A 10,413-nucleotide genomic window follows, 5' to 3' on the forward strand; every position below is an offset into this window, starting at 1 on the left:
GTTTTTTTCTTAATTTGTAACACTTGTACAGTTGGAGTTGGTTTATTTTAAGTTGTTACATTTGGAACTTCTTTCACTTCATAAAGGGGCTGGATGGTCTAAATTGCAAGATGTGATTTTTTTTCTTCTCACATGAACCATCTATAAATAAATATATATTTTTACTATTCTTCTATGTATAAATACTTTAAGGTCCTTTCACTGTTCATTCGGTTAATGGTTAGGAACTAATGACCACCAAATTATTTTTATTGTTTGATAGTATTACACATAGGTGGGTGTAAAGAAAAAACTATCAAAATTGGTCATGACTTGCATTTTTTTTTCTACAACTGGTGCTTCTCCATATGTCCCCATTGTGTTCCGGGATGTTATTTTGTACTATTGTTTTCCTGTGTCTACCTTGTACTTATTCAGCGCATTGTTCTTTTTGCATTTTGGTATGAAAGCTTGTTGGCTTGGAGGAGGATGAACACAGATGAAAGAGGGGAAACATTGTAGAATTGTGTATGTTGCTTGCCAAGTTTAGCTTTGAATTTTTAGTGCTTTGACACTTCGTGCAGAATGAACTAAACATTTACACGTCAAGAGCATCTTGATGCATATAAAGAGTAAACGGAGGCATGCAATTACGAGCTGTATGGGTTGATTTATATTCTCCAGTTTATGTATGTTTGTGACTTTGTGGGTACCGGATATGAACATTCATCGTTTCATGCGTTGTCAAGCTTTCCTATACGCCACAAGACGCAAAGCAACTTTTTATTTACCACATGTTGGATCTATTTGAATACAACCAATAATTATACGTGCGTCGCACGTGCACACTTACTAGTCTCACCAGGTTGAAACAATATACTCCCTCCTTTCCAAATTACTCGTCGAGTAATTTGGAACGGAGGGAGTAGTTTGATATGGAAGCAAATTTGCTAGGAAATAGAAGCAAAACGAATTGTTCTAGTGCTAGCATGTGTTACCATATTATGTGCTTCCGTGTCACAAAAACTGGCCAACAGCATGCATCAGATGCACCTGTTTTCTTTGGAGTAGTTTAGTGCAGATTTCAAAGTACGTAAGATGAATCATTAAGGAAGGGGCTAGAGCTAAAATAGTGTCTAACGTGATTTCTGGGGAGTAGTTGACGGGAAACAAATCACAATTAGTACTACATGCAAACTAACTACCTAGGCCCACCTCTCTAATCTGACGTTCCAGGCTGCATCAATCCAATGGTTGACTAGTAGTCTGATGGAAAGCTTAATATCAGTAGTCTGATTCTTAGCACTGCCCATAAAAGGGGCCTATCACTACAACAATCTGATCGGAATTAATTATCACGTATTTTGTTTTTATGTTTTATTTGTAAAATCCGAAACAATTTTTATTTGCACCTCCAGCAGGCTGATGGAATTAATCTTCAATCCCTGAACCCTTTTTATTTGTATTTAAAGTTGTTGCTTATGTATGTTAAGTATTTAGTGAATACTGGTGATGGAGGTGTACCCATACTTTCACGAGTTTTTGTGTGATAGTGGTTTGAAAGAAGATGAATCACGAGAATGATTGCTGAAAGTACTTATGATTTCTAGGCTTCTATGTTGTCTGATGCTATTTTCCTCTTGCTGTCATTTACATCTGTAAGGAATCATTGAAAACTATTTTACATCGTGTTACACCGGAGAAAGTAATATGAGCTTTTAAAATGGAAAATTCACATTAGGATTATTTTGGGGTGTTCAAATTTCACTGAAAAAACATGTTTAATTTTGTTCTTAGCATGGCACTGCATTGCTGAGTTCTTGGGAGTATGGGATTGTCTATTTCTGTCTTATGTATCTATATATTCTCTCTTATGTATCGATTCTTAGTGCTGGACAAAGTTTTGGTATATGCTCATCTACTAATTACCGAATTGTTTCTTTTCTCGGTGTTCTCCAATGATGGAAGGGGTTCTAATGATTTCCTTGTTTAGAGGAAAGTAAATTTCCAAAAATTGCTCTGCCCGTAATGGTGCTCCTGGATGTGCTACACATCACCTCCTGACCTCCTTGGCCGCTTCGATGCCCGTGGCATTCGTGCTCGTCGGTGGGACGGCGCAAGGCGCAACTCCGACGTGGTTCCTCGCCAGTTGGATGGCGTTCAGGCGCAACCCCGACGCCCACTGAGTACTGCCTGGGCTACGACCTCCCTCGGTGAGCTCCATCTTCCTCCTACTCCTCTGCTTCGGCTACTGTACGGGATTCCCTGGTCCAATCTGTGATGCTCTGGTTTGCATGTGTATTCCCTGGTCCTATAGCTATGCTCCTGGATTTGTCCATCCAAAAATAAGAGATGAAACCTCCTACAAGGCTCCTTAGAGCTCAGCGACTCTCAGCCATCGGATCGAATTTTTGATGCATTCTGGACCGTTGGATATTGCTCCCGATCGATCTTGTCCGTCGGATAAAAGAAGTTATTGCTGGAATAAATAGTTACCGTCTCGTTCGTGCCACCGCGCGTAATTACGCCGCCCTGCCGAGGGCATTTTAGTCATTTCGCTCACATGTGTATAAAAAGGGGCCCTGGTCGTATAGCTACGCTCCTGGATTTGCTAAATTGACCAGTGTCGTTCGTGCTAGGGTGATGATGATTAACCGTGGCTGAAATAAGTGTGCCTTTGAGTAATCGAGGCACATGCGGGTGTCAAGTTGGATCCTCCCTCTTGTCTCTAGAATTCTTTTTGATCCTGTGATACTTGTTGTTCTGTCCTTGGATGGTCATTCTTGTTGAGTGATAACCAGGGCAGCTCCACTGTATAAACAGATTGATCTGGTGGTAAGAGATGACAGGGGTAGGTTATATGATCGAGGCAAGGCGAATCTGAGCCCACTGTGCAATGAACCATGAACCCTTTCTATTTGTATTTATAGGTGTTGCTTATTTATGCTCCAGTATTTGTAGCCGTCTTATGTAAGATTTCTTCTCTCATACCTTTATTGCATATGAGTTATTCTTTATTTTTTATTGTTTTTTGTTGGTCCTTGATCTAATCTTGTTAAGATTAAGTTGCACTTTGTTATACTAGAAAGACTTGCTCCCGGCAAGTTATCGGTTGAATGGCTTGTTTCAATTCATTGTGATACTATTACTTCTATTTTTCCGCAAGTTATCGATTGAATGGCGATTGGATCTATGCTTCTAGCTGTATCACTCGCCATGATGAGCTACACCATTGATTCATTTTTTCACTTGCGTTGACCAGGGTATGTCTCCATAATCAAGCAATATTCATGCTTGGTTTATGAGATCTTCTACATTTTGCTTTTGCACTACAAGTTTGGTTTGTAGTTATAACATATTTGGTCCTATAGATCTGAACTAATAATGTTGTATGTTACAATTATACCAACAAATATAGTTATATTTTGCTCCAAAAGTGGGTTAGCCTATTTGCAATGGTACCAATAGACCACAATGTTAAGAGCAGATTTGGTCCTTGGGATTTGTCTATCTTAATCATATTTGCAATGCACCTGTTGTGGTAGTCTTATTCCCATGATTTTCCCTAGCATTGTAATCTTTTAATATACTGGATATTGTTGCATGATATATGGCTCATAGTGCTTGCTGATTTCTTAACTTAATATTTATGGAATAACTCACATGTTTCCTTGGTTCTATTTATATTGTTAGTTCCAAAAGATATTCACTTCTTTGTGACTTTTATCTCTGTAACATGTCTGCTCTTCGTTTAGATATATTTTTTATTCCAGTTGCATTGTTGTGAGTGAGCAGGCTTCTATGGCGAATGGTAATGATTGCTTGAGCTTTAATTTTTGATCTCCTTTCTATTATTAATACAACTTCATTCTTCCTAGAGCACTGGCAGCAACCACATCATGAAAGGGTCGAGGGAAGATGCTCCGATATGCATCAGTGATAGCGAAGGTAAAATTCCAATATACTCCTACAACACCTTTGTATCACCTGCCTACTCACAAAGTCACGAGTGCATTGTCTACACAAAAAATATTCTATGTTGTGTATCTCACAGACTATTTATGCCGGGTTCATATGAATTGCCACCTAGGAAGTTGATCGGCAAGGCATTTGAATGGAGTTACTTATTAGTATGCCTAATAGCTACTGTGTCTGGCTTTTGCTTTCTTATTATGTTTCTGATCTTCTGAAAAAACTACAGTACTAACTGATGGCATCTTTAGTCCAAGTGATGTACCCAAAATGGCTTGGGAGTCATGCCCATAATTCTGAACAAACTAACATGCAATTTTAAAAAATTGTTTTTGGCATAGTTAAGCATTAGGTGTGTTAAAAGGATGTAGATTCATCTCTCTTAATTCATATGTGAGCAATTTTCCCCAAGCGAATAAAGTGATTTCCTTCAAGCCCGATAACGACGTTATCAAGTTTTCTTTATAGTTGATTTTAGTTTATGCAAAATATGATCAAAGTTACTGAAGATATACAAATTTTCTGTGAGTTGTCTGCTTTAGTTCCATGCTTTATTATCAATAGCTAATGCAAAACTAAATGCTCAGAGTTGGACTAAATTAGCTGTCTATAAAATTCAATAGCCATAATAGCTTATTTGAATAATTTTCTCCCTTCTTTATCTGTATAAATAAATTCTCATACAATGTGGTTTTGGACTTTGGTTTGCAACTACCAGCTTTAGTGCCGATGTGTTGGGCATTAGACTGCATGTTTTGCAATTCTTAGCGCAGATGTACTATTGTATTTGACATGATGCCTCTAAATAGGTTTCGTAAGCTAAATGATCATAATAAAGATAATTGTGACCAACGGTTTTAAGAATACTTTTGTATCCCTTCGTTTTTCCGAGAAACAACTGACTAAGTTTTGTTCTCTAATGGCTTTGATGCAGAGCTCAGGTTCGAGGACAAGGCCAACCTCATGCAGTCGATTAAGGTGAGTTTTCCCATGGATTCTATACGTTCAGGTCCGGCCCTGGCTTTCTAGAGGCCCTTGTGCGAACTGCCTATAATGGGCCATGTGATACGTTGCAGGTGAGAAGGTGACATGGAGGTGGTTGGTTTAACACCGATTTATTTCCTTACTGTCATTTTGTTTGAAAAGGCATACCATAACTTCATAAACCTTTTGTAATGATAGACCTGGTTGTATTTCAGCTTTTGTAAAGTTGCTTTTAATTACAAAAATTATTTTTGTCCATCCTAGAATATATTCAGTTCATGTGCTCAGTATCAGCAGGCATGCCATGTTTAGTTCTTGCACAAGTACAACCTCCAGCCATATTTGTTAACATTTATTTATGGTGTCAGTGGCTACTTCCAGCGCCTGTTGTGCTGATCAAGAGCAAGGACAACAAATCATGTATCCTTTGATTCATGAGCTAATGTTCTAAATTCATTATCAATGATTCTTCAAGCAGCGAGGCACGCATACTGTTTAGGTAAATAACTCTTGAGGTATTTCCTTGAATGACATAATGAAAGAATAGCTTTTTTGTTCCTGCAATCAGTTTTCATTGTCCCGCAATATTACTTGATTTCTTTCTCTCATAGACAGAGCAGTAGTTGCCCCTTCTGATTGATCTGTGTTGTATCTACATGGTATAATGGTGTGTTTCTGTAGAATATGTACAGTCCCATGTTTCTGTTTTCTGCATTACTTTGTTGTTCTTTAAGCTCTACCAATAGCGAGACCAAATTCTTTTTGGTCCTTGCATAAATATTTACCTGGACCCAGTAATTGCGAAATGTTAATATGATGGTAGAAATCCAGCAATATTGATTGGTATGCACATGATTGATGCTTCCTTGTAATTATTCAACTATAAGTTGCTTTCTTACATGGGCGAGTTAAAGTTGAGACTTATTGGACCATAGTTATACGTCCAAACCATTTGTGTTATGTTGAGTACCCTGTGCCATACTTATGTAATCCATAACTAAAAACCGATGTTCTAACGGTGCCACTTTCTATTTGCAGTACTATCGCAGAGCCAATTGATGCTAGAAGTGCCCGAAGATGGTCTTTCTACTTATGGGATGCATACAGTTCTATATAAATGACTTGCTGTAATCCTGATCCATCAAACCATGTTATTTTTTTTTTGGTATTTTTCTTTGTGACAAACTTGATGCATCTCAATCATACCGGGCAGTGGTTACTTCATCTAGACTCGTAAGATCAAATATATGATGCATTGTCTTTTAACATAGAACCATTCGCTACTCGACCACTCCTGAATACTAAGATAGATATTCTTCTTTATATTGAATTTTGATGGTTCTTATTGAACCGTATCCTATTTTGTACTGCACTTTTATGATTTGTATTGGTTTACATCCTCCCCTGATAAATACCAGACACTGCTTTATTGGATCACTCCTTTAGACATATTATTGTAATGACTAAATGTGTCATGTTTGCCATACTTTAGGTATATATGATGTCCTACCCATTGGCAATGCCCTGTTTTTGATGTAAATCTACTGGACTGGACTAATCCATTCTGAGCAATCACTTTAATTTCCTCTGGTAACGCAAAATGGTTTCTAAGCGTTGGGACAATGTGATGAGCCGGGCACCAGGTGCCCGATGATTATGAAGCACATAAATTGATTCTGCCTTAAGCACCATTCTGTCTCGCTCTTATCACAATTCAACGTTTTTTCTTCATTGTATTATCATGCTGTATAAATGCATATGCTAAACCTGGATTAATACCAACTTAGCATTACATGCCTAACCAAAACGTTAGGACCGGCACCCTTGCGCCAGGGCGCGACCCCGGTCTAGTAAAGTACTAGTCCAACTCTCTCCTATCTAAAGTATAATCACTAATTAACTAATTTAAAAAAATGGCGCACTGATCACAAAAGGCTAAAACAAACTAGTACTACTCCCTTGTATGCTCATGTAGATGTGTTTGCCTGAATGGAGTTCTAAATCGTGGCTCGACGTCCTCCGGTGCAACAAGTTGAACAGGAACATGTCCAATAGAAATATGTGTTGTCGTCTTGCTGCAACGTATATCAGTAGCTTGTTTCTTTTTTTTCCTAGCGTCTTGCAGAAACTATATACTTTTCAGTATTTCTCTGGTTCACCTTACTAATAATATTTTTAGCGACGGCATTTGGGGTCATATCAACTGATGTGTTATTATGGGCTGATTGTTGCCAATTAAATTGAGAAATCCTTGACCCAATCTTAATAGTTGACCTGGTCAAAATCATGAATCATATCCAAAATTGAACATCGTAATTGAACAAGAGAGCTCCAAAATTAGAAAATGATAAATTAAAATTGAGCAGGTGAAACAGCATTGAAAATGTACAACCTTTTGTGTTCAATTCTTTTTTTCTTTCAAATTTGCAGTGGTTTAGATAATAAGAATACAAAATAACTAGGGAGATCTAGCCGAAGGAATCAATGTTAATATTCTTCTTAATACTGTACATACGCAGACGCACTAATCCTATGAACACACGCATCACACCCTATCCATATGAGCATATTCAAGTGACTGGGCTGGCACGTCATCTCGAGATACAAGCACCTTCGCGGAAAAATATCTAGTGTTATCAAGGCTCAGGCGCTACTGTGAGACGAGTTCCTGGCCGTTAGATTCTCATATCAGATGGCTCCCGATAACTCTGCAACATTTGTAAAAAAAAGGCTTCTAGGAGTCTAAAAATTACGGATAGGTCCAGCAGATCCAATAGCTTTCAAATGCCAGGTGATATGAGAATCCGACGGCCCAGGAGCCCGTATCACGATAGCACCCGAGCCTCGGTAGCACAAGATACTCTCCCGCACCTTCGTAGCCAATGGGAATGTCTACTCCGATTGAATGAACATCACCGGAAAGACTGAAATAAATCCAAAAAAATGCAAGCACCAGTGCTAAGTCTAAGATTTAAACCCATATGGGCTAATTTCACCACAGAGAACGTAATCATCTGAGATAGTCTCAATCCGCTAATCTATATCTATACCTACCTACTAATAAAGCAAGGTGCGTTTCGCCATTTTTTTCATCCATTCACCGCTGAAAAGAAAAAAAAATTCTATCCGAGGCGTTACTAAAATCTTATGTGTTCGTGTGCTATAAAAGAAAAGGCTTTTCCAGAATTTCATACATGGGCCGCACGCTGTGGCCCAGTGAAGCCAGCCCACTTATTTTTCTGCCCACGCAGCTGGAAAATTCTATTTTTCTCACAGGGCGACAAATAGTCAAAGCTTCGCACAGCAAACCAATAATGGGCTGGCCCATTTTTCTTTGTTTCTATGTTTTACTTCTATTTATATTCTCCTTCCCTATCTCTTTTTCCCTTCCAAGTTTTTTTATATAATTTATTTTATAAACTCAAATTCTCAAAAAACTTTCAAAATTTCAAAAAAATACAATTTTTTGAAAATGTTCAGAATTCCAAATTCCTTTTGCTATTTTGAAAAATATTTGGAACTTGAAAAAAGTTTCGCATTTAAAAAATATTGTTTTGCAAATTCCAGGGATTTTTAAAAGAAAATGGCCTTTCTCAAAATGCTCCAAATTCCAAAATATTCTTGGTTTAGTGAAATTTTCACGATTCAAAATAAAGTTCGCGCATAAAAGATAGACATTTATAAAAAATGTTATGAATTTTCAAAATATGTTCCCATTTTTAGAAAAATGTTCATAAATTCAAATAATGCCCATGTTTTGATTAAAAAAAACTGGTGTTTTCAAAGCTTTGTGAATTTTAAAAGATGTTCCTGTTTCAAATTTTATTCATGTTTTTCTGAAATTGTACATAATTTTCAAAAAATTATTCATGATTTTAATAATCATTCATGTTTCCTACAATATTCAGAAACTTCATACCTTAAATCTCCTCAATTGAAAGGAAACTAGATTGAATAATTCATGGGGCTTTTCTGGCATAGGATGGCGTAACAAAACTCTTAAGTGCCCTCGATCAATGAATGGAAAAATAGTGGATTGATTACTTCATACCCAACGAAAGCGAGAAGCTGAATGTTTCTTTTTCATGTGCACACAGGGTTTTGTTTGCACGTATAATTTTCATTAACTTTAAATGTATATTATTTTTCCTCCCGTTGCAACGTGCCGACATATGTGCTAGTACCATCTCAAGAAAAGAAAAATCAGTAGTGGCAACAGCAACTACTGAATCACCCGTCAACTCCTTGTGTAGTCATTGTAGGTTCATTACATGTATCTGTGTAATTTTCTTGGGGGAAATGTATCAATGTAATTCTTTCCACGTGACCGTAGCATTGGGGACGATCATATTTGTAGGTAATATGGTTCTGAGGCTTGTGAAATACTCCCTCCGTCCTACATTATGGGACGGAGCTCGGAGCTCGTAGTTCGAAAGTGTATGTACTTGTGAATTTATTTATTTATTTACTTTGAATTTGTTTTTAGTTTTGTATAATGATTCTCAAGTGAGCACACAACTCACTCTCGATAATTTTCAACTGCGGCGCTGCCGGCCCCACCAAGATCGAAGTACCTCTGCTAGGCGATCTGTATCTCTACTCCTAATGTAGCAGTTGGTGAATAGTCTTCACCGTTTATTTTCGCTGGGTTTTTTTCGTATCTCCTCCCACCCCCCCTCCCATCCTGGTCCATCGGTTTATTTTTCTCTCCACTCTTTATTACAACCAGGATTTTCCTAACATATAACAAATCACGGATCTAACTTCCTTAAATTATTAATATCAATTAATTCCTTTTATTGGTTCAATTTGTCTTAGGAAACAAATAACAAATTTTTAAGAAACAAATAATAGATTTGAATCTAACTTTCCTAACTTATCTAAATTAATAGATTTCTCTCATTAGTGAAATTTGTTTTAGGAAACAAATAACAGACACGTCATAAACTTTCCTCCCAATAAATAGTTTTTTAACATTTGCAAACTTTCCTAATCAGACACGTCACAGACGGGCAGGTACTGATATCATGTTACCAAACAATAAAACCCCATTTGCATAGAAATCAGTTCAAAATTCTAACTTTACTAAATTTTTACCTTTCCATGATAACATCCAATATTTCCTATGTTTTCCACCTATTGAAGGAAATCATCCCTCCGTCGATATTAGCATTTTTTTGGAATGAGATCTCCGGGTTATGATTTTTTTGCGATTCTTTCCAATTGTGACCTCTCCTTCCGCTCGGCTCTTTCTCGCATAATCACCTCCACCACAGCCAGCTGACGCCACCCTAGACCTCTTGCCTCTCCACACCTCTCCGCCACCTCCTCCTCGTACTCCATTGACAATCCCTCCGCCGCGTTTGTCCAGGGCGGTGTCGAGGGCATGGCGCAATGGCGTACCAGTGGTAGAGCAGCGCATAGCAGCAGGAAGAAGCACGCAGCAGGCGAGGCGAGCGGCCAACGGTGGAGGGCAGA

General features: G+C 37.9%; 1 long non-coding RNA gene across 1 annotated transcript; it reads left to right on the plus strand.

The window, feature by feature from the left end:
• Positions 1-3,153: 3,153 nt before the first annotated feature.
• On the plus strand, positions 3,154-4,971 carry LOC119368669. The gene is made up of 3 exons (XR_005176712.1): positions 3,154-3,242; positions 3,858-3,927; positions 4,886-4,971. It is a non-coding gene; the product is annotated as an uncharacterized LOC119368669 (long non-coding RNA).
• The last annotated feature ends 5,442 nt before the right edge of the window (positions 4,972-10,413 follow it).

Source organism: Triticum dicoccoides, chromosome 2B, assembly GCF_002162155.2.
Source record: "Triticum dicoccoides isolate Atlit2015 ecotype Zavitan chromosome 2B, WEW_v2.0, whole genome shotgun sequence".
Lineage (NCBI taxonomy): Eukaryota > Viridiplantae > Streptophyta > Magnoliopsida > Poales > Poaceae > Triticum > Triticum dicoccoides.